At 44.2% G+C, this 26,133-nt stretch overlaps 1 protein-coding gene across 1 annotated transcript in view; it reads right to left on the reverse strand.

Annotated features, from left to right (window-relative positions):
• The window catches only part of EED (embryonic ectoderm development), a 677,001-nt gene that overhangs the window by 589,254 nt on the left and 61,614 nt on the right, over positions 1-26,133 (reverse strand). The window lies entirely within an intron of this gene.

Consider the following 26,133-nt stretch of genomic DNA (forward strand, 5'->3'; position numbering starts at 1 on the left):
AAGTGGGTGTATTGTACTACCCATTTTAAAACGCTGAGAGTAAGATTTCTTTAGGGAGTAAAAATCTAAGTCCAATTGCCAATGTGATTATTTTACAAGCAGGTGAACATGTTTTAACTGGTAAACAGAAATGTCGTAATTATCTTTTTGCACCTAGTTATTCAATACACATAAGATGCAGGTTTACTACTTCTTGTCGGACAGTAATAGCAACTTCTTCCTGCGGTAGTACATGCACTGCTGGTCGCAACATATCCATAGAGCTGTGTGAATTAAAGCAGGGGCACAAGGTCATATGTGCGTTTCCCATTTTTTGTTGGGAGTATTTTTACTCATTTGGGCATATTTGCCTATTTTTAGAGAGTAAAAGTGTCGGATACACCCCTTATCTATAGGGCTGTCTGCAACTTAAGTTGTGTCCTTGAAAACAAATTATTGTAGGTTAATAGAATAGTGCAGCAGTTGCCGCACTATAGTTAAGTTGCATGTGGAGTACCATAGGAAATCCAAAATGACTCGTACAATCGTTTAGTTGAGATTTTACAGACAAAAGCACATGCCCCCCAGACTGTAAATTCTGGGAAAGACCTGTTAAATAAATTAAGCTAACAAAAAAACAAACATTTTTGGCCTAGTACCCATTCATTTTTCCATAGATGAAAAAGGCACATTTTGGCTTCAGCACACAGTGAAAACCGCGGGACGGTATTGGACCAGGTATGAAACAACTTAGGCACGAAGCGTTGACTCAAGATCCGGGAGCCAGGAGGATTTGGGGTTATTGCGTCAGTACTTTAAATATTTCACGGAGAACTGGGTGCCCCCTTCTCCGAAAATTATCAGTGCATCTCCCATGGTGCATTGTAGCAGAGGCTTTTCAGGACTGAAAAGTGACAATTTTTTGGTTTGATGCAACAGATCACCACAGATAATCTGTTGCATGGCTACCTAAAAACAAAAAGACAGAAGCCATTTGGAGGGAGAAAATGAATAAATGATCAGGCTAGAGGAGAGTGACTTTTCACTATTTGCTCATCAGGTCACCATCTCCAATTTTGTATGCTTTATTTAATTTTGGCCATCTCCCGGTATAAGTGCACCGATATGCTCTTGAGCGACAACGATAGTTATGGGGTAACTATACGTCTCATACGAGCAGTAAGTTTATGAAGGAGTCCCATTAATGCATGTTTAACGAGAGCAAGAACCTTGATCAGATGGCACTTCGTTTGCAATATGCTGCGATAATAGTTATGGACCATCTTTGTTTCCCCACAGAGATCACTAGAACATATCGAATATGTAATACACATGGAAAGGTTTACATTAGTGTCATTTTTCTTAACACAAGTGTTATTTTGTCTAACATGAGATGAACGTTCATCTTGATTTATTTACAACATACGATCATCTAAATATATTGACCCGTTTTTATGGCGACTCACCTGATGAGTATCTGGTTGCTGTGTAGATCTTTCAGCCTAACACACTACTCCCCAGTGGACGCCATACGCGGTTTCCATTACAACTAACAGTACAACACTAAGGAAAGAGTTCGGGCCACGTTCAAACGCTTTGTCCCGTACGAGCATACGAATTACAACAGGTAAGAGCAACATATGGATTGAGGGAGACATTTTTACACCCCTTTGACGTGCTGTACAGCAGTTCTCGTATACACTTTATATTTATTTTTACCTTAGGACAACGTTAATCCAGATCTGAGCACTGCAGTCCAGTAGGACACTGCTAACCACACTGTGTCAACAAGGTATGAGCAAACATTTTAGGAATGCCATGTGTGCATAGTCATTTTTGTAAGGACACTGATAGTGACCAGTTTATAAGTACAATACTGACGGATCCACGTATTACCATTACTTTTTAGAACTGGCACAGAGCGCCGCATTTGCAGGTCAGTTACTTTGCTTTTAGCCGACTTCACTGATACTTTGATGACATGCATATCTCATTATGAGTGTTTACAACCACTAACTGTCCTCATTCTGTTTTCTTATGTCTCTACAACCTCACTCCATCTGTGCCTCGTACATCGGACATGCATACTACGTATATCGTTTATTTCACGACTTGAAACGTTACGAAATGCATCATCATCATTTGCCCTTGCATTTGTCATAATGCATTGAACGGCTCGTTTTGTTAATATGGTGTTCACTGCCATTTGAATTTCTTGGGATTGTGGAACAACCTTTTTAATTTATGTACTGGTTTTGGTTCATGGTTTTGTTTGTCTTTTTGAACTTTTTTTTATTTTAATTTCATGATCATGTTTGGGTATTCCATTTGTTAATATAACGATTATGTTGCACATTAGAGATTGTTGAATAGACGCATATTACGATTTGCAAGCCCTGATGAAGGATATGAATTCTGAAATGCATTGGCCATACTTAGAGCAAATCTTTCTTCTTTGGTCCAATAAGCATCTGCACTAAAAGGAAAAGTGGATCTAAGCGATTACACACCACTGTACACCACCAAATAACTAAAAAATAAAAAATACAATTACACTTTGGAAACTATATGTCTTTATTAACTAATTAACGGGTTACTAAGCAGTAACAAATTGAACACATACCACACGATTGTGGTACAAGGGAGTGCAGCCCGCAAAACTGGCTTCACAGCCAAGGTCCTTTTCTCTCAGCTACTTTTGGAGTGCCATTCCACGGAGGCACCTTTACAGCGCGTTTGTACCCTATTTACTAATGATTTGAATCACTTGGCAACAAATTAACTTGCATGAAAATAGGCTGTGCCCACTCACTTAGACTCACATTTTTGCTTCAGCACACAGTGAAAACCGCAGGATGGTATTGGACCAGGTATGAAACAACTTGGGCACGAAGCGTTGACTCGAGATCCGGGGCCAGGAGGATTTGGGGTTATTGTGTCAGTACTTTAAATATTTGACTGAGAACTGGGTGCCCCCTTCTCCAAAAATTATCGGTGCATCTCCCATGGTGCATTGCAGCAGAGGCTTTTCAGGACTGAAGAGTCACAATTTTTTTGTTTGATGCAACAGATCACCGCAGGTAATCTGTTGCATGGCTACCTAAAAACAAAAAGGCAGAAGCCATTTGGAGGAAGAAAATGATTAAATGATCAGGTTAGAGGTGGGAGAAGGACATCACGTGAAATTGGAGCGAGCACGAATGATTTGCGGTAGCCGCAGTTATTCAGTACATTTGGGAAGTCATGACCGGCTTAACGCCTTAGACGTTGGCCAGTTTCATTGGCTTTTATCTGGGCCGAATCCCCTGCCCGATCACCACAATCTCCCTTCTCCACATAGCTTAAATAACGTTATTTTTTCATATCAACATGGACTGCTTCTACCTGCTTCATATACCGCAACCTGTAGCCGAGCTCAACACTGGGGGACTTGCTACCAGTCCACCTTAGCTCACGTGCAGTAAGACTGCATTGCAACCATTGGAACTGGCTGAGCCTGGCTCGTCTGGTTGATAAAATCACCAAGCATGTGCAATGCTGAAAATGGAAATACATTACTGTGGGACCCCACCAATAACCAGCGAATGGGAGGTTGATGGTTGTGAAAGGTCCAAACCCATTAAAACCTAAACAAATATTTAAGAAAGAAAAAACACATTTTAATATTTCCTGCCAAATAGAATGCCAATGAGCAATTTCACAGGCATTGTAATAAGACCTGCATATGGTCCTAGGAGTGGTCCCTAGCTTCCTGGGCTCAAGTCCCAACTTGCTTAAGCATGGTTTCAAACAATCCTGAACAAACCAAATACTGCGTGCGCAGTAGTCACTGGGACAAGGGTTTAAGGTTTTTGCAAATAATAGATTGGGAGAGACTTTTCCCGGACACGGGGAAATCTAGCTCAAATCCAGCCCTGGGACTGCGCCAAAATCCTGCTTGCAGCAGGTCTAGTAGGTCAATGCAGAAAGGGTGCCCAAATGACCAGCAAGGCTGCTCCTTGTGCCGCTAGCATAAACACCACTACATTTAAACGAAGTGCTCCTCTTGTCACTACTACGAGATTGTCTATGTTAAGTTTTAAAATAAATTTAAAAAACCACGCAATTTAAAGACTTACATTTTAAATCGCACAGAAACCAACCCAACGACCCCACAGAGTTCAGGTCTTTCACAATGGGTGGAAACAAATAAAACAATCGGGAAACACACACGAGTATTGAAAGCAATTTCAGAACAGTAAGAGGCATTCTGTGCGCATCTTTCTTTCACGATTCAATCATTTATAGACTCTTATGGCAGTCACTTACTCAATGCATGTGTAACAGTCCAACACCCATGGTTAAAAATAAGCAAAGGCTTTTCTGCCAATGAAGCAAGCCATTGGCTGGCAAAGGGATAATCCTCTCTGGTCCTTTCTAGAAAAGAACATAACTTGGCCTCAACAAAAAATGCTGGCTTTTGTACTCTCCTGCGTGCAGTCACTTTTTCACGAGCAGCAAGAAGCAAAGTCAGAGAGGTTGGGAGTCTTAGTTACACATTGTTATACCCTATGTAAAATCTTGTGCCGGCACATTTAACAAGTTTCTCTGATATGCATAAGAATCGTTTTTTAATATACACACTGCGAAATCGCATATATAACTGAGAATTTGGAATGGAAAAAGTGCAAATTAGGTAGGTAGAAAAGGGTGACTATCCCAGAGCGTGTGCACTTTAATTGCACTCTATAAAAACAATGAAGATTGGACAATTGATACAATATGGTAGATTCTGATGCTAAATCACCTCAAACAAAGAAAACCCTTTTTCCATCCGTTTAGCAAGAAAAACAACATACTGAACAAAGTATTACATACTCCTGTAGAGAAGGAGCCAAGTACTCCCACCTCAACCACCTTGCCCATAGAGTGTGAGACCATGCAGTACCATTGAAACTACAGATACCAAGGAAAATACTGGAAGCAAGGTTCCCATTGAGAAAGCCATACCTACATATGAGACAGTATGATGGCCAGTTGAATGAGATACCAGAAGAAGCAGAGCAAGTGTCTGGAAGAGAAGAATGGTGACGTCACACATGAAGCAAGACAGACGTACATAGAAGAGATGCAGAGACCAGAACATGCTGATATTCTATAAAGCATCAAGAAAATATCAAAGATAAGTGACATCTTGGGCTCAAGATGAAGAAACTTAAGCTACAGAAACAAAGATATCAAGTCATTTTATACGTGTACATATGCAAAGAAACCCAAGCAGACAAAGTATTCTTGAGGCTAGCTTTGTAGTGAATAGATTGCGGCATGCGCCAAACGTATACATATATAGGAATAAGTGAAGAAAGGATGTTTCTACTACGTATTATAGAAGTGCTGGACAAGAAAGGAAGGCCTTTCCAATGTGTCACAGTTATAAAAGAAATTGAATTAACAGGAGTGAAACTCAGAAAGGCGAGTCTGGATGAGCCCCAAGCAGCCAAGGTCGTATCAGACTGGGATGAACAGACATTGGATACAAAACATGTGCAAGAACAAAACTCCTTTTCAGAAGGCATTGACAAAAACAAGAAAGACGTCAGAGGTCTATTAGCAAATAGTATTTTAAATACACTAAAGCTCAATTTTGTGGTCTTCAGTCACGTGGACTGATGAAGTTGGGCAAACATGACGTCCACACCTACGCATAAAGGCAGAGCGTGCCTTCACGCCCCTGAATTCTCTAGAGCAAAGAACACTCCCAAGGACAAGTTCAAAGCCTTAATTGACAGCAGACCAGAGGTGGCGATAGATGATATGCTAATTGGTGGGACGCTGTGGTTATGACCAGCTCACCAGCACCTAGAAGTCCAGCCTGCGTGCTGCGATCGTAGGTGGAAAGGCACTGACAGTGGTTAGAGGACCAACCAATTGTAGGGGGCCACGTGATAAGGCTCCTATAGTTTAAGTAACCAATGGGACGTTGTTTATTTAGCGACGTTCATAGTGACCCGTTTTGGGGAGGGCTTAGTTGCCCCACCCGATGTTAAGGAGTCCATTACTCTTAGACTAGTACAGAATGTATACTTTGATGTTCCCTCCAGTCGTATCACTTTCTTCAATACGTTTTTGTAGTTGCCACGTAGGATGACGTTATTAGATACGTAGGTTGACGTCATCAATGACAAGTTTTTACTATAAAGATGTTTTATCTGAAGCAAAATGAGAAACCATGTGCTGAGACGTCCGATGTACTCCCTGTTTTAGGCAATTGATATTAAAACAGTTAACCTTTTTGTCAACTACCTGAGTTGTTTCGATTATTGATGTTTGAGTAACTTCTGCATCCCCATTCATCTCCAGGGTATTGCTACCTCGTTTTAAAGGGCTGGGCAGACCCCCAGTTCATTACCTACACTACATTCCACTTCTTGATCCCAACGGTCAGTCCATCAATACTGGAATGTTATGCCACTCAAATGTGCAAGGTATGAAGAGGGAGAAGGCCCACGGTGGGCCATATGTGCTTAATACTTGAAGACGGATAGGAGGGTATCAATTGGTGGTTAGCTAGGGAATCTGTGTACTTTGAGAAACCCAAGGGTATTCTCACTCCTACTCCCACCCCTCCCGCCCCCCGGGATCCTCTTCTCAGCTAGCCAGGGAAAGCCCATCGCTTTTGTATCTTGACCCTGGGGAAGGAGAAGCACCTAGGTGGAGGGTACTTGGGGAGCCCACAGGTGAGACATGGTTAACCCCCCCTCCCCTGTATCCCTTCTGACTACCATCCTAACCCTCCCCAGGCCATTATAGGCTACATCACCTCTCCCCTCACTTCCCCACATTTGACCTCAGACCGTCGCCTCTTCCTCGTCTCAGTACTAAGAGTAATAAACACAAGGACTTCATTTCACCACTCTGGTACTGGGATGAATAAGATGGCTGCAGAGTGCTTTCAAAGTCAGGCATGTCCCTTTAACTATGGTCAGGCAAGAACAATTGGGAATCCACACCTGCAACCTGTTAAATGGTTGCAGGTGTATAAAGGGAGACCAGTGGAACAGCAGAGAGCAATAGGGAGGGCTGTTTGGGAGAGACCAGCAGGCAACCTGTATCGTGAGGAGGCAGGTGTGGTGGGACCCGAGAGGAAGCCAGGACGCCGGTCGATTTCCCAGACAATCTGTGCAGCCCAAGGAACGGTGAGCCATTTGGTTAACGGAGGCTTCCACACCTGTGCCACCCCGAAGAAGCAGCTGGAGCAGGAAGAGGGAGCTGCCCGCGTCCGTGGATGAGGGCAGAACTGGCAGCATGGAGTGCGAGCAGGGTTTGCAGAGAACTGCAAGCTCACTGGTGAAGCAATACAGAAGTCGCGCAGCCAACGGAATGCTGAGGACCAGCGAGTGGAAAGAGATCTCACTCAAAGCCGGGTGTGCTCCTAGGGGCTACGCATGAATACCAAGCACCTGTATGACATACCGACTTCCGCATTATATGAAAACCTGATGCTGAAGTATGAATATTGTAGGGAAGGCATTGTATCAAACAGCAAGGACAGGCACAAGTTAACAATTGGGTTTGAAAAAGGCCCATCTAATCCTAAATCTAAAGATGGGAGCAAGCTACGACCAAACAATAACAGTCCTAGTGATGTCTCGTCAAAATAAAAAAGGGTCTATACTAATAAACCCATTGCCAATGCTCACTTCTTACCACAAATAGTGTGGAAACAATGTTATGCAAGAGAAAAAAAAAAAAGTGTTAGGTCAGGGTATTTGAGCCGTTGGCTTCCCTCCCCCACGTTTTCAGCACGGGACAAGGCGGCACACAAGCACACACTGGCTTCTTTAGCACGAGGATGCAGTTCAAAAACAAAGTATCAAGACCTTCTTTGCCAAAGTCTTTTTGTTAAAGTCCCTTACTTCAGAGGGCCTGATAAGAAACAAACATTCAATATTCCTCAGGATTTCCATGTGTACAACTTTTTTGGTGATTCACTGTTCACCACGGGTACCCCTCCGCTGGGCTCACACCCACTTTAACACAAGACCTTCAATTAGTCTCCCTCCTCCGGGCTCGGAACCAATTTGATCTAATTTTTCAAACTTTCCTTACTGTGTCAAAATCAAAGACTTTCTACTGTGTGCAGGATTTTGCTGGACCCGTCACAGGACCACTTTGATTCACAATTCTTCATCTTTCACTTTTGCCACTTCTCAGCAGGATACCTACAGTGACCTTCGATTTGCGCACACATGCAGTGTTGGACCATTCTGTCAAAAGTATTGTATCTTTTCCTTTCAAAGTTCAAACACTCATCAGTAGTTCAACTGTACTTGTGTCTTTCATAACACACGTTTTAACAGTTTCGCTACAGCACTTGCCATAACGTGTTGCTGCTTGCAACTTTGGCTTCAACACAGACCGGTCTTGTATCGTCTCCCCAACACACCAGCTGTGTTGATTCCACTGATGCTGCTTTGTTCTTGGAGCCAAGGAATGCACCGTGGCGGCTATTTCTCCCTTACCCCCCCCCCCATTGCCCCTCCCTCCCCCCAACCGTGATTAATGATGCATGAGTGCCCCGGGTATCTCCGACAATGCAGGATTCTTCAGCCTGGTTTCCTGGTCTTAAACTTTCTAAAAATCGAGGATTCTTGAAAGTAACGGTCTCTTGTAGGAACAGTTCCATGTCATTTTGTGGGATGTTTTTTCACAGGGGTTTGTTACTGCAGATTTTTTAATGAAAACAACTCGCTCCCCTCCCCTCTTAATTTGTTATATATTCCCAAACACCCACAAATGAACAAGTTACTTCTTACCTTGTAACGTTCTTTTGTTGGGATGTTCCTCCGACGTATTCCTTATCTTTGATATTTGTATCTCCAGCTTGCTGGCCTCGGAAACATTTTTTCCCAGTAGAGGGCGCTGTGCGTCGATGTCCGTCGAGTAGGTGCTCCTCGACGGCCACCGTATCGACGCCGACGTCATCATGCCTATAAATGGCCACGCGCAGCGTCCGTTGCTCAGTTCCGTTTTGTAGAGTAAAGTAGTTATTGTATGAATGGTTACTACCCTTGAAGGAGAGTAAGCTGCAACCACAAGGGAAATGTTACTGCGGGGATGGATGGGAGGGGCGATAAGGAATATGTCGGAGGAACATCCCATCGAAAGAACGTTACAAGGTAAGAAGTAACTTGTTCTTCGAAGGGATTGTGTCCTCCGACGTATTCCTTATCTTTGATAGACTCCCATAGCAGTGGTATGTGATTGGAGGCGGGAGTAAGAGATGCCATATTACCCTTTAAGAATGAACAGCGTGTAACATAGCTTTGCCAAATCTAGTCTCTTGACTAGAGGAGGAATCCAGGCTATAAAATTTGGTAAAGGTATGTGCGGACGACCATGTGGCAGCCGCACATATGTCTCTAATTGGTACCCCTCTTTGAAGAGCTGAGGATGTTGCGATACCTCTGGTGGAATGAGCCCTTAGATTTTGGGGGGGCTCTTTCCCTGCCAATTTGTAGCATTCCAGAATGGCTAAAATAATCCATCTGGAGATGGTTTGTTTGGTTATTGGTAATCCCAACTTATGTCCTGCGTAACCTACAAAGAGTTGGTCTGCTTGTCTAATTTTAGCAAGTCTACTGATGTCAAAACTCAAGGCTCGCTTAGGGTCCAGCCTGTGTAGTCTCTCTTCCTCTTTCCCCGGATGGGGAGGAGGATAGAATGAAGGTAGAGTAATCTTCTGAGTAATGTGAAATTCCGAAACTACCTTTCGGAGGGAGTAAGGCTTCACCTGCAGCACTACTTTGTCCTTGTGAAAAGTTGTATGAGGAGGTTTACAAGAAAGGGCTTGTATCTCGCTAACCCTTCTAGCAGATGTTAATGCGACCAATAAAACAGTTTTGAGGGTAAGAAACTTCAATGAACAAGAGTGGAGTGGTTCAAAAGGGGCACCTTTTAGGAAGTTTAAAACTAGATTTAAGTCCCATAAGGGAACTTGGAATAGTCTTGGAGGGTAAACATTAGTTAGACCTTTCAGGTATTGTATTACTAATGGAATTTTGAAATACGATGGCTCCTCTGCAGTGCGCTTAAAGATCGATAGCGCTGCGAGATAGCCCTTAATAGTGCCAATTTGAAGGCCCGAATTTGCCAAATAAAGAAGGATAACACCGCAGGTGTACCACATGAAAAGGGTTCAATATTCTTTTCTCTGCACCAGCTGCAAAATTTATTCCAACGGCAGTGGTATAGAAGTTGTTGGTCTTCTGGCCGAAAGCAACACCTCCATGACGTCATCTGGAAGGTCCCAATCCTTGTACCTCAACCTTTCAGATACCAAGCGTGAAGGTTGAGGGTCTTGATGGCTGGATGGAGAACCTGACCTCCCTTCTGCGAGAGAAGATCCTCTCTGTACCGTAGACGAATTGGAAGACAGATGGACATGTCCAGAAGGTCCGGGTACCAAGTTCTCCTGGCCCAATCCGGGGCAATTAGGATCATGGTCTTCCGAAACCTTCTCAACCTCCTGATCATTTGAGGAATGACAGGGACCGGAGGAAACACATACAGAAGTGGGAACTCCCAGTCCACTACAAACTGGTCTCCTAGAGATCCTCTCGGGGGAAATTCCCTTGAGCAAAATCTGTCGCACTTCCTGTTGATACTGGTGGCGAACAGATCCACTTGAGGGGTTCCCCAAAGGGCGAAGATATCTTGAAGGACTTCCTGAGCTATCTCCCATTCGTGGGAGACTGTGTTCTGCCTGCTCAGAGCGTCCGCTGTCAAGTTCTTCTCTCCGGCTAGGTGAATTGCCGATAGAGAGATTCCTTCCTGAATTGCCCAAAACCAGAGCTGCATCGCCTCTCTGCACAGTGGCAGTGACCCTACGCCTCCTCTTTTGTTGAGGTAGTGCATGGCCACTGTATGGTCCGTCATTATCAGGACGTTTCTTCCCCGTACAGATGGCAGAAAAGCCTTCAGTGCCAGTCTGATGGCTCTCAGCTCCAACAGGTTGATGTGTAGTCTGGATTCTGATGGAGACCAACGACCACTGATGGTCAAGTCGTTGGCATGGGCTCCCCACCCTGTGAGTGAGGCGTCTGTGACTACTGTTATCTCTGGCCATGGTTGCCAAAACAGTTCTCCTTTCAAGATGTTCTCTGGAGAGGCCAACCATATAAGGTCGTGGGCTACCTTGTCTGGAATCCGGAGGAGATCTGTCATCCTCCCTGAGAATTGTGACCACTGAGTCCTCAGTGCCCACTGAAGGGATCTCATTCTCAGGCGGGCCTCTGGCACAAGGAATATGCAGGATGCCATGAGGCCTAGCAACCTCAATAAGTCATAGGCTGGGAGACGTTGGGCATTTTGAAATCTGGTGACCATCTGCTGAATATCTTGAGCCCTCACCTCTGGTGGCGAGGCTTTTCCCAGGGACGTGTCCAGGACTGCTCCAATGAATTGGAGTCTCTGCGATGGTATCATCTGTGACTTCTTTAAATTGAGGGAGAAGCCCAGCATGTGAAGGGAGTGGCAGACATAATCTAGTTGGATCCGAGCTGGTTCCGAACAAACTGCTCTGATCAACCAATCGTCCAGGTAGGGGTAGACGTGAATCCCTTCCCTCCTTAGACTTGCAGCCACAACCGACATTAGCTTGGTGAAGACCCTCGGGGCGGAGGTCAGCCCAAATGGCAGAACTCGAAATTGATAATGAGAGTTGCCAATTGCGAACCTCAGGTACTTCCTGTGCTTGGGATGGATAGGCAGATGGAAATATGCATCCTGAAGGTCCAGAGGTAACAACCAGTGCTGAAGCTGGAGGGCCTGAAGGATCTGAGAGAGGGTTACCATCTTGAACTTGTCCTTCCTGAGGAACGTGTTCAATTCTCGTAAGTCCAGGATGGGTCTCAGTCCTCCGTCTTTCTTTGGTATGATAAAGTAGGGGGGGAGTACCAGCCCTTGTTCCTGTCCGCTACAGGTACCAGTTCTATGGCACCTTTCTCTAGCAGGTCTACAACTTCCTGCAAGAGGAGCGGATCCGGCACTTTCAGAGGGCTGTTCCCCGGTGGATGGCTCTGAGGGATGCGTAGAAAAGGCAGGCAGTAACCTTGGGCAACTGTCTCCAATGCCCAAGCATCTGACGTAATAGCCTGCCATTCCGTCAGATGGTGAGTTAACCTGCCCCCTACAGGTGTCTTGTGATGGGAGACCTCAGAGTGGTTTGGGAGCGGCTGATGCAGTTGCCGAAGGTAAAGCGGCTCCTGCTCCTGCTGATGCGGCTTTCTTTCCTTTACCCCGTCCACCACGGGTACATTTTCCTTGGCCTCTTTGATTCGGTCGTCCTCTGCCTCTTCCATATGAGGAATAGCAGCGAATGGACCTTCCTCTCCAAGAGGATCCTGAGGGACGAAAATTAGTTTGTCAGATAGCAGCACCTAGTGCCTTAGCTGCTGCTTTAGATGTTTGTAGTTTTTCCAAACTGTCCTCCGCCTTTTTACCAAATAGGGAAGAACCGTCAAAGGGCATATTTAAAAGTCTGGCCTGTACGTAGAAGCAAAGCCGGACCTTCTTAACCACGCATGCCTGCGGATTGTGGTGCTTGCCGCCATGATACGGTCAGCAGAATCGATGCCAGTTTGAAGGGACTCACACATTGCATCTTTACCATCTCTGATGATATTTAAAAATGCGTCCCTTTCTTCTCCTTCCGTGATGCAGTCAGCCGCCGATGAAGCACACTCCCAAAGGGTGTGGCTGAACCTAGCGAGCGTACAAGTTGCATTAATAGATTTTAAAGCCATGCTACAGGCTGAGAAGACTTTCTTAGCCATGGCATCATATTTTTTATCATCCCTATCCTGAGGAGCAGTAGGGTAAGCAGAAGTACTGCCTGATGAAGTTGCAGCCTTGACCACAAGACTCTCTGGAGTAGGGTGCTTAGATAGGTATTCAGGGTCAGCAGCAGATACCCTATATTTCGCTGACAACTTCTTGTTAACCGCAGGGATAACTTCAGGAGTTTCCCAGTTAGTTAAAATCTTTCTCTGTAAGGCAGAGTGAAAGGGAACCACAGGATCCTCCTGTGGACCTTTATCCAGAATATCTGTGAGGTCATCCTGTTGAAAAACAGGTGAAGGCGCAGACCAACCCATGAACTCCATAATTCTAGACATTAGGGTTCTGTAAGGGGTATCAGCATGTTCCCCTGGGTCTGGTTTGACAAATTCCACTTCTGGGGAAGTGTCTAGGCCACTTGCTTCCTGTAATGCATCCTGAAGGTCTTTCAACCTTCTTTCCTCAGAGGCAAAAGTCTCTGGTTCAGGTAATGTGGTCCTCTGCAGCCCAAAAGGCTTTTCTTGATCAGAATCTTCCCTTTCTTCAAAAATTGAAGTTAAGAGGGGATGCTCTGGTCTGTGAAATGGTATAAAACCAATCTCTAAGGCAGAGGGAGCCATCATCAGTGGCCTTGACGCCGATGTAAAAATCCTCGAAGGCGCCGACAAAGGCGTCGAGAAAACTGGAAGAGGCCTCGAAGAACTCGAGAGGATTGGAATCCTGCTCGAGGATGTCGACGACGTTCTCGACGTCGTGTCGGAGGCTCTCGAAGTAACCGTTGGCTGTTGAGTTGGCTGTGGAGTAGCCGTGGGTCTTTCTTTTATCAGCGTCGATGTCGACTCGATCGACGGATGCGTCAAAGAACCCTTCGATAACGGCGTCGATGGCGCCGATCTATGCTTCGAAGGGGCTTTCGACGATGGCGTTGAAGATGCTTTACTTCCCGATGGCTCATGGCGCTTTCGGGTCGACTCTTTCGCCGGGTGCTTCGACTCGCGGTGTTTAGATTTTGTGGGCTTTTTACCTGGGGTATCACCCTCAGCTGACTTCGAGGGGGACGAGGCCGTTTTCTCGAAGACGCTTAGCATCTTTTTTCTGAATTCCTCCCACTCAGCCTGAGAGCTGTGCTTAGTGGGGCAATTTACTCTTTCAGGGGAACTAGAAGACGATAAAGGGGATATTCTTCGTCTTTTTTTCGAGTGTCTAGACCTCGACGAGTGGTGGGAGCTACTTCGAGACCTAGACCGAGAATGCTTTCGACGGTGAGGGGACGAATGTCTCGACTCTACCGTGGAAACTTTCGAGGAAGTTAAAATTGACTTACCTCTCTCGAGCTTCCCCTTGCGCTCCTTCAAGGCTTTCGCCGTCATGTATAGGCATTCCTCACACTCCGAACACTGGTGTTCGATTCCCAGACACCACAAACAGATCCTGTGAGGATCCGTCAATGACATTTTCTTCCCACAGTCTCGGCATTTTTTGAAACCGGACCGAGGAGTCGTCGGGTCGGAGGAGGAAGCCATTGAGTACAAGTCGGTTTTCTCGAGGAAATATGAATATATTTCGACTGACGAACTGAGCAACGGTATTCCGAGGCACACGAAGCGCGGAAAAACAGAACTGAGCAACGGACGCTGCGCATGGCCATTTATAGGCATGACGACGTCGGCGTCGATACGGTGGCCGTCGAGGAGCACCTACTCGACGGACGTCGACGCACAGCGCCCTCTACTGGGAAAAAAAAATTCCAAGGCCAGCAAGCTGGAGATACAAATATCAAAGATAAGAATACGTCGGAGGACACAATCCCTTCAAAATATATTTCTGTAACCCCCCTAAAAATTAAATTTTGTTAAAAAAAAAACAGCTGCAGTAAAACTAAACGCGAATAAACACCCCGCAATGAAAGGACGCCATACTGTCGGAACTTCCATCCTTACGAGGTCGGTCCGTGCCCCCGTCTGTCCGTGTCCTCGCCTGACAATTGTATTAGGGCACGTCAGGTATCCTGCTGTTTTCTTCCATAGCAGGCTGCCCCTTGCGAACGTGTTAGTGTTGGAAAAAGAGGTCAGGGGGAGAGGGTAGAGTAAGATAGGGAACAGGTGTTAGAGAAGGGGATACCGCATCTTCGGGTGTTCCACATCCACTCCCCGAAGACCCCTCACCCAGATGATCCTCCCGCACTGTTACACACCCAGGAACTGGATCCAAAAGCGATGGCTGTGTCCTGGCCACCTGGATGACAGCTCCCCGGGGACTAGCGGGCGAGACCTTCTGGTTTGTCACAATATTAAATCGCGAACCGAATGAAATCTTGAAACAAAGATAAGCTGCACACGTTGAATATTGAACTGAATGAAACTGTATGCAACAAAGCTAATAGTTGATGAAAGCTCAAAGGGAAAGTGCCTTTTTTTAAAGCAACCTATGGAAAAGAGTACAAGTGTGATAGAAAGTGTGACAGAAAGGTGGGGGAATATGTAAGACTACTTCAAGAGGGAACGCTTATGAATTCAAACAGTGCTGCAAGGCCAAAGTCTGGCAAGAGGTGTGCGACACAATGGCAAAGCCGAGAGGCTAACCAGGAGATTGTGAACCTGTATATAAAGCCAAGAGGCGACAAAGATAAGCAAAGTGAAGGTGAATTTGAGCACAAGGGCAAAGACAGAAGAACCTGTGTGGGCCGAAGAGCTTAGGGTTCCTGGTTGCGCGATCTGTGATGGGTGGACCATGTGGTCCGACAACTGCGCCTAGACCAGAGAGCCCTGAATTGTGAAAGCCAAAGACTGAAATATACCAGGAAAGAGCACTAGAAGTAAACTGGTGATGGAAACCAGAAGGTGGGTCATGCTGGCCTGGAGTTGTGTTGAACTTTGAAATACTGAAACAAATATCAGTTGCTGCAGTGAAGTCTTGGGGAAGGGAACCAGAAGAACTGAGGAACTACAAATACTGTCTTGAAGACAGAGCCTTAAGACCCTTTTCTTTTAAACTGTGTTGCTTGGAACCTGGAGAAGAGAACACCAAGAATTGTGCGCAACTGTATTTTCTTGAACTTGAGAAAGGGGAGCTGAAGAGGAAGCTAAGAGCTGAATGAAGCACAGACTGTGTTGAGCACCATTTCTTTGATTGACATCCCTACACCTTTTCTAGCTTTAGTTGTGAGGGCAAGAATAGGTTTTGGACACATGCGTAAATTGAACTCTTTGACCCAGACTTTCCTTAGCTTCGTTCCAGTAGGAAAATCCCACCTTAGCATAGGGAAAGTTAGGCCTTCCACCATCCTGACTTTGGGATTAATGAACCATTTTTTTAAAATTTTTACTTCCAATATGTTGCCCGTCTTGCTTCGCGATGCCTTCATTGTACATGCTAGCCCATTCGGCAGCACAGTCCATGCTAAATCAGATTATCCACTTGTTTAACTTGTGTTCACTGACAAAAAGGGGAACTTAAGGGCGTTTCTCTTGGAAGTGTTTATCTCTGCCATGCCAAGGTTGAAGAAAATTAGAACAACTTTAACCCACTATTCCAGCAATGCATTACTTAGAGTGGCCGATGTCGCCTTGTAATCACTTGCCCATTTGAAGCTGCAAGGTACTTAATGTTATTATGGTAATCACTTTGCAGCAGTGTAAACACTCTGTAGTGTGTTCTAACATGGTGATCACCTCACTATTTAAATAGGGGCTGGATATTAATGTTACCTAGGTCTGACATTTATGGTAAATCAGTTTAACTCAACGCTACAATGACAACCCCCTTCCTTAAAATCTGACACTGGATAATATATGATTTTTATCCCAGACTAGTCGAGGAAAGTCTGGCCCCTATAAGACTCCTAAGGGACCAAGGGACCAGGCACCAGTCGCAGCAGCAAAGAGATATTAGCACGGGAGGGGGAGAAGGAAGGAGGCAATAAAAAGTAAAGTCTTGCAAGGTTTCCAGGAATTTAAGACGATCCGGCTCATGTCTGAGTGGGGCAGGGAGGCCATTCCAGAGGGAGGCTCCTGCCGAGGAAAGGACTCTGACCTGCAGAGAGTTGGAGCAAGAGGACTGAATAACTCTAGCAGGGATGCATTTAGGGAAAGAAAGCTGGATGTAGAGAGGCCACAGGATGATGCAGAGGGGTCTTGAATTTGATCCTTGTGGTCACCGGGAGCCAGAGGAGAGATTTTAGGGCTGGAGAGATGTGGTCCCTGGGCTTGAGGCCAAGGATAAGTCTTGCAGCCCTATTCTGGATTAGTTGGAGGGCGAAGGGAAGAAAGAGGGAAACTGAGGAAGAGGCTGCTGCAGTAGTCCAGCCTACAGAGAACCAGAGCTCTGAAGACATTGAGCTTCTGGGGGAAGGCGAAGAAAGGGGGGGGAACGTCTCCGAAGAGGTGGAATTGAAAGTTGGAGTTTGTGGCAAGGTCTGATGTGCGTACACAGAGGATTAGCACTGTAAACTGAACCCCTTGCATATTGGATTAACACATGGGCATAGGGAGGTTATACTCTGCTTCCAAATTGCAAACTGTGGAACCAGGGAACTGTTCACCCCAAGTTACTTCACCACATTATGTGATCCTGATCAAATCACTGACTTCATTTTATTTTCACTGGCAGCAACATTTTGATAGCCCTTGGAGTAAGTGTACACTACACAATTATCCTCATGCATTAAAACATGCAGATGCCTCTCCATAAAGAGTGCAAAAAAGTCAGACGTTTCTTGGCACACTATAACAAATAGACCTGTGACTACGACCCATAGGGCTCATGTAGATGTCCAATGCATGGACAATTGCATGGTTTGGTGCCTGGAGAGCTTCTATGGGTCCTAGTACTCAAACTGACAACAAATAAAATACAAGTTCCATCTAGTCTGTGGAGGGTCAGTGGGGAGAGTGAACTTGCTCCTACAATTCATGATTTTGCCAAACTTGTCTTCGGCATAGATCTAGACTTTGGCACCAGGGACCATGGGTTAAAATCCTGCTTTTCCCCTATATGATCGCACTTGTGTAGTCTCAGCGAAATCACCAAGTCCATCTGTCAAAATTGGAGGCGCCTAAAACAGTGACTACCAAGTGTAACCAAAAATAAAGTGTGTAGATAACTGAAAATCTGAAAGCCTGAACGCATGTTACATTTCTTTGATCTCTTGGCAGTGTCAAAGCAGTGCGAGAGGAACCGCAATCCAGAAGGAAAGACAGTAAACTTTCTGCAGTTGACTAGCATGCATGCCATATCTGAGGCTGAAGCCATCATATCACTGCAGCAACAACTGCAAATGTCTGCAGGCAGCGCAAGCACATATTCGCAAAATGTGCACTTCAAAAAAGGCACTATTTACTGGACCTGCCTGTTGTAGGTCACCTTTTTTGTCTGCCCCCATTTCTTGTGCATGTAAAATGGACACCAAGTCCTCAAAAAACAGCAATGTTGATCCATGAGGTAGCTCCAACAGAATTTTGCACACTTTCTTTAATATAAACAAAGCTATTTTATGGCTTTTCACCAAGAAAACAAAAGCACACTTAAGACGTCTGCTTCTTCTTTAAGTCAGATGTGAATCCTGAAATGTTTTTGCTGAAACTGACAAAATGTTCCCAATCAGAAACTGCATGGGACATGCAGATGTTGGGACCTCTCCCTAGAACTCCTCACATGATAGAGTTGGATGTATTTAGTAGTGTGGTGGTGATTTTAAATTGCATAATCTTCTTGGTGTGATGTGGCGCTGAGATGTGCTCAAGAGTGCTTAGGAAGTTGTGGGGACTACTAACCAGGTAATTATTCCCTCCTGCTGAAAGCCTGGGTGGGTTGCTATAATCCCAACCTCACTAACTGGGCTGTCTAACCAGGAATTTGCTGTGTGCAGAATGAGCGCTAGGGCACACAAAAGGCAGTTTGACAGTGGATTCCCCAAGCCATTCCAGATTGCCTGTGGGTAGAGCAGTGAAACAAATGTCTCCCTTGGATGTAGTGAATTTGTGAAACCACTGGAATGCAGCACAATAGAATTAAATTCGCAGCCAAGGTTGCAAATACAGGGAACGCCTGCAAGGTGAAAGGAGGCATTCACAACAGCACTCCAGGAGGGCAAGTGTGCCAAGGACTTCATGCAGTGGCTGTACAGGCCCCAACTACCTAGATGTGCAAGAGGGCCAAACAGAATAAAGGGAGCACAGTAGGCCACAAACAGCTACGAATTGCAACTGGCTACATACACATAAATGGAGGTTGGGCTTTGAACTGTTGCTCCTCTGGCAGCAAAGCTCTTGACTAAGTTATTGAGGCCTACTAGGAGCTTCATGGGGATACAACACACTGGAGTATTTGTGGGCTGAGACTTGGCTCTTCTGGTACTTAATCGGTACAATCCAGACTTGTTTACCCTTCTAAACCTGGCCATCTGATAACTTGTCTAAGTTCATAGAGGGCATACAGCCTAATTTAGTGGTCTTATTTTGCACTTCTGGGTCCCGACTGCTTAGGCAGTGTCTGGAACTTTTCAAACCATTATGAGAGAAATTGGGGCTTTGCTTTTTAGAAGGACTTGTTGAATTCTTAAGGTGCTAAATGCCCATAGGCCTATGAGCTCACCCAAGACAAACAGGATGAGAAAATGATAAAAAACAGCAGTTCGAAGGAAAGAAGAAAAGTGGAGATAAGCAATTAGTCAGGTAGGTTAAAAAGTAGGGTTTTTACATTTCTCTTAAACTTTGTCAGTGATTGGGGTGTTTCAATAGCCAGAAATCTTCCATTCACATGGAGCATTACATTCAAAACTGGAGTCAGCAACTTTTTAAAATGGGTTTGCAGCTGGTTAAACTACAGATTATCAGAAGAGCGCAACACTGTCAGATTGTTTCAGTGATATCCCCTTAGGAAGATAATGGGGAGCACCCAGATTCTGACATTTATAAAAGGATTTTATGTCTAATTCTCTGCTTAACTGAAAGCCAGTGCAGTTCCCTCCTGAAAGCTGTGATGTGCTCCTGTCAAGATAAGCCAAACACAGCTTTAACGGCACCATTCTGGATAGTGGTGCAGGTTTCCCTGTGATGTACCAATCGGAAGACTATTGCAATAGTCTAAACGTGCGTTTACAAGTGATGATGCCATGAGAGACCTATTCTTTACAGATATGAGGCCTCATGGTGGAGCAGTTTGATAACATGTCCGCACGATGAGCGAATCTGGGATACAGTTTTCTTCATTGAACGATCGGCATCTAAGATGACTGCTATCGTTTACTGATTGGCTTACGGTAATTATGTGCCCGCAACCTCAAAGTGAGCATACTGAGGATTGAGCATCTTCAGTCGGGGACCGGAGGCCATAATGAGCAGCTCGGTTTTTGTATCATTGAGTGCCAGTGAATTGTGTGCCATCCAAGCCTGGATTTTGTAATAAATACAGCTCACGGGGGTGCAGCATCCTTCAAGTAGTTGCCAGATAATTTGAATAGTATCTGGGTGTCGTCCGCATAGTTTGCAAACTGGCCACCCAGACTGTCAAGAAGAGCAAAATATTGTCTAATCTAAATTAGAAACAAGGGCAACAAACATGACCCCTGCAGAATGCCAAATTGGGGCTTTGCCATTTAGGCCTTTTCTAGACCTTCTGTGTTAGGGTTCAACAAGAGATCACATCTTGGTTGCAAGTTTCTCAGCATATGGCCGGACTCTCCAGGGTGTAAGCCTGAATGAGCAATGAAGGCCATAACACACCTCTCCAGACAGCTCGCAAACCAGTTACTAATGTGTGTCAACCACATTGACACTCGTGCACAACATTCATTGCTCCGAGTAAGTTCTTACGGGTTAAGCAGTGAATTAAATACTATTGAAATTCTTGTGGCCAACATCAGAGGGAGCTGATGGTTTATTTGGTCTAAGTGCACCTTTTGCGACCCCAAGTCTGTAAAAGTAGAAACCAAAAAAAAAAAACACTGCCCTATGAAGCATTTATTTCTCATCTGCCATCAAATGCTTGTCACAAATATGCAGCCAGGTTGTGGAGTCTCACAGTCTTCTAAATGAAGGCTATTTTAATTGTGTTCACATGTTAATCCAACCCTATGAGAAATAGACTAAAGTCCTTTCAGGCTAATAACATCAAATTGCTCCAGTGAACTTTCCACTTTCATAAACACATTATGGGATTATGATCATTTTGGATTGTAAAAGTAGACCCAAAAAGGCACTCAGCAATAAATGAACACGTGGCGCATTTTACTATGACTTTATGCCCAATCTTTCGGCCTAGGGGCCTTTTTCAAAACCGGACACATACTGGTTGGTCATACAGAATGCACCATCAAAACCTTTTGTACCTCTGTCTCTTGCAACGAAGAAAATTAAATTGTAAACTATCCGTTTCTGGTTAATCCCTCGTTGCACATAATCACGGAGTACAGTTCCCCTCCTGGCCACGATCCCTGCAGGAATAGGGAGGATAGCGTATATACCTTTCAGAGTAAATATAATCTCAAGGTCTCACCTTCTTCAAGTAGTACCTCAAATACATTAACAGGGAGCCCGGATATGGAATCTGACCCAGAGGCATCGGGCTCAGGAGAAACCGCTTTGACCAACATCAACTAAGGGTACATGTATCAGATCAAGAGATTTAGGAAGGGCAGCAGAATCACTCCCATTAAGCCAGTCTGTGTTCAGCTACCAGCGCTCATCCACAATCACTCCAAACAAAAGGAGAGGAAGTAGGGGGTCGGGGGGGAGGGGGTAACCACGGATCAAACCCAAGTCTCGCAACATATCCAATGAACGAACAACAAGAGCAAGCACGAAGGGTGGAACTAGCAGACACCTAGGAACAACTTAGTCATCAATTTGTCTAAACGACATCTTACCAATGAACAATTAAGTGTTCTTAACAGAGGAAATCCTTTGCACCCTCAACGGCATTGGATCCGATTGATCTACAGATTGACATAGGAAATTAAAATTGAAAACATGTTTTGCTACACATGTGATGAGATTTAAAGCAGCAAGTGCGCAAGTTCAGCACAATTCTCTAACAATAACAGACAGAACACTCTCCTGCTGAGATTGCTGGAGGAGCCTGAAGATTTTGAAATGAGGAATCTGATTTGCAAATCCAGTCGACAAACATGTTCAGGAGCTGAAACCTAAATCGAAGTTTGTTCCTCAATTAGCTTGAGACTACATTAATACATTCTGGAAAGCAGTCATTCATGACATTAACAAGGAAGGTCCAAACTTAAGGAGGGATCATACTAAAGCATTCAAATGGGGGAACCTGTCCACCCGAGAAAGGCAGGCTTTGAAGGCTCCAAGCACAGACATGTCGATTGTTAAGGAGGCAGAGAAGGTGGGAAATTTCGTCCTAATGGACACACAATTATAGTTAAATGGCAATGCAGCACCTCAATACCCCGGCTGCTACAAACAACTTAAGAAAAATCTGAAAAAGGAAGTGGTCGACCACCAAGCGGAATCGATCTATAAATGACAGACAATGGTCAGTAACAGATTCTGAGAAAGTGTTTGTCCATCAAGGAACCCACACTCCCGATGATTTACTTCTTGCCGAAAATTCATAAGGAGTACGACAACACGAGAGGCCAAACCTATCTTGAGCTGATTGGCTGGGCAACACAACCTCTTGCAGAACACATTGACATCATGCACAGACTGTCACTCAACTTAAATCATACCTGAAAGACACCACCAGTATATTAAATATGATCAAAGGATTTTAATGGGAAAAGGAATATCTGCTGGCAACACTGGACGTGCAAGCATTATATACATCTATAAGACATGAACTGGCACTTCAGTCAATCATGTATGTATGTATTTAGTGGCAGCTCAGCCTCAGACTACTACCATGTAAACATGTCAATTGAAATGTTGGATGCCACTCTTATTCATAACAAGTTAAATATTTAATGACGCATATTACCAACAAGTTCAAGGTGTAGCGATGGGCACGAAATATGCTCCAGCACTGCCCAACCTCTTTATGGAGCCATTTGAATACTCACATCATCTATACTTATGCAAAATATTCTGAGCATGTAGCACTATGGGCGAGATACATCGATGAAATTGTATTTATTTGGAAGGGTAATTCTCAGGAACAATGACTTCATAAAGGCGATCAATAACGACTTTGGCATGTACACAGTCCCAAAGAGATCAATTTTTGGGATTTACAAATGTACATAGTTGGTAAGGAGTTAAGAACGAGGACATTTAGGAAACGAACAGAGGTTAACTCTATGCTGCATGCGACCAGCTGCCATCATGATGCAGTGGTACGGAACATACCAGTTGGGGAATTTGTCAGGGCCAGACACAATTGCCAAGATCACAACATATTTGAGACAGAAAGCAAGCTATTGGCAGACCGCTGTCATGAAAGAGGATACAACGCAAATAATGTAAAAGCGGCATTGGCTAAAGCCAGCGGGCATGAAGAGGGATGATACCCTGGTACAAAGAAAGGATCAGGAATCAGACAAACATCAAACTGAGGTCAAACTCATGCAAGATTCTGTTACAGCCATTACAGAATTAGACGGATAATTAATAAACACTGGCATCTATTACAGCTGGATAGGGAACTCGCTGCAAGCCGAATATGGTTTTCACAAGAGCTAAAACCCTGAAGAACAGTCTGAGTCCATCTCTACTATCGAGTCCAATGAACGAAGCATGCATTACTTGCCTAAATCCTCCAAGAAAGGACTTCTATAAATGTGGAATCTGCACAATGTGCAAACATTCACTAGACGCAACAGATCATTTTAATGACTCTGCAGGCATCACATGGCAAGTCAGACTTCATAAACTGTCAAACGACCTATGTTGTTTACGCAATCACATTTGTGTGTGCCAAGATCTACATTGGAAGCACGATTCAATGTCTAAGAACTAGAATAAGGGAACGCATGCTGTCAATTCACAGCCAGGACCCACGATTCCCACCGTCGATTCATTGGCAGAAGCATCACCGATTGGAACACAAAAATGACATTAAGTTAACTGGTTTGAAAAATAACACGGAGCAAAAGAGGGGGTAGCAAAGAAAGGCTACTGCTGCAAATGGAGGAGAGATTAATTTGCCACTTCAGGCAACTGAGACACGATTGAACTTTCCATGAACCTGTGCATTTTTATATAATCTTTTTGCAATTATATGTATAAATGTTATGGTCAACATATATGTTTTAGGAAGTTTGGTATAACTGTGTGATGGTTAACTGAGAATGTAGTAACTAACCAATGTACAAAATGGAGCATGATGAATGTTCAAAAATGTTTAATTTATGATGGGTTAATTGAGATACAAGTCTGGTATTTCTTGTAGGTCTACGACAGTTTATGCCATAACTGGCAACATAATGCAATCTTTAGGTCCAAAAGGAATGAGACAGCGGATCGCGGTTATTAATGATCCCATAGTGGAAAACCAACTGTAAGTAGTGCGTGTTTAAACTTGTCCAACATTGCAATAGTGAAGGAAATGGCACCACCGAATGCCCACTAGAGCAATAATATTATAGCAGGAATGAGGAACCATGGTAAGAAGGGAATAGAAAACGCAAATTTGACGGTTTTGTAGCAACCCCGTGGGGAATGGTATAGTCGAATCGGGGGGAGGGCCTCAAGCTTGCTGAGGCATAAATAGTGCAGTCAAGATGGCAGCCGCCATTCCTACAGGAATCCCGGCCACCAGGGGAACTGAACTCGGATTATGGTAAATCTGAGGGAATGGGAATACTACATTCTAGGTCAGTGTTACAGGACTTAAGAAATTAAACTCAGTGGGAGTTAGAGGGCGGTACTGGGCTAATGTGGGGGTTTTTTCTATAAAATAGTCAGCATTTTGCTAGTGAGCCTAATGTTTGGCTGAAGTTTACTTGTACTACAACTAGGTAGTTTGTGAGGGGGCGTTGCATTTCAAACATTTTAAATAGAATTTGAATGTCAGACCAAAGATTATGGTTTGATTGCGGGGGGGAGGGCCAATTCATTTTAGGCTCTCACCATTTATCAGTTGACTGTAGATCTATATGGACCGCAGTATGATTTCTGTTTATCTAGTACAAATTGGTACTCAATGTTGATTTCAACAGTGTAACAAGGGATTAACCCGAAACTGACAGTTGACATTTTAATTTTCTTCATTGCAAGAGACCGAGGTGCAAACGTTTTTGGCGAGTAAAGCATTTAAAATAGGTTTGTGGACTTAAGGTAGGAGAGGCTCATATAGGACACGGGGAAGATGTTCTAACACAATTTGTAGGTGAGGACAGAATTTTCATGAACAAGCTGGTATGAGGATAAATAACGTGCCTGGGTCCAAGTAACGTGAGGAATGATTATAGTGCCATCTAGACATTATTGTCAACTGACATGAAGAAGTTATCTTTCTGGCTTATTCTAGGATGTCGATCTTGATTATAGGACTACACTAGGATACCAATGTTCGTCATAATACAGTGGCTTTATCTTTCCCAAAAGAATGACATTGGGCATGTTAATATGTTGGAAGTTTTTTTTATATTTAGATGTGGGGAGACTTCAGTAGTTCTAAATAATATTTTTTCTTTTTTGTTTATTTATTCCAATACTTATTTTTCCTTTACCTTCTAATCCAATCCTACTCCAACCCTTTTTCTACGTCTTGCATGTGTAAATGTAAACAGATGGGTCCTTTCTGTAAAATGGAAATATACTGGTTAGTCAAAGAATGCACCAATGCCGAAACACAGGGGAAAAAAGAAAATCCTACAGGGATCGCAGCCCCAAGGGGAACTGTACTCTGTAACGAGCGATTAACCAGAAACTGACAGTTGACAATTTTCTTCATTGCAAGAGACAGAGGTACAAACATTTTTGATGGTGTAACCAGTTATGTGTATTGTTTTGAAGGCCGAAACACGTGTTAACCATTGGACACAAAGTCATAGCAATAAATTAACACGTGGCACAGATTACCGAGTGTCTTTTGGATCTACGGTCTTTTGGAGGATGGGGAATACTCTTTTTGACACTTGAAATGAGACCAAGTGTTTAGACGAGTCGATTCATCGGACGAAACCCCTGTTGCAGAACCTCTCTCCTTGAATACCCCACCTTTATATACAACCTATAAAAACAGGGTCTAAAACTCATTGAGCAAACTATTGAGTAGTACTCTTTTTCCACTGGTAGGGTTCTTGCCCCTTAAGTTTGTAATGGATGGAAGTGATCAAACTGCAGGTTGAGAATAAATGTAAAAGAAATGACAGGGAACTCAGTCACAGTACAAGACTATGCGTAAAATGTTTGACCCACATTCCTGTACCGA

The sequence above is a fragment of the Ambystoma mexicanum genome, chromosome 7q, assembly GCF_040938575.1.
Source record: "Ambystoma mexicanum isolate Mex_15411 chromosome 7q, UKY_AmexF1_1, whole genome shotgun sequence".
Classification (NCBI taxonomy): Eukaryota; Metazoa; Chordata; class Amphibia; order Caudata; family Ambystomatidae; genus Ambystoma; species Ambystoma mexicanum.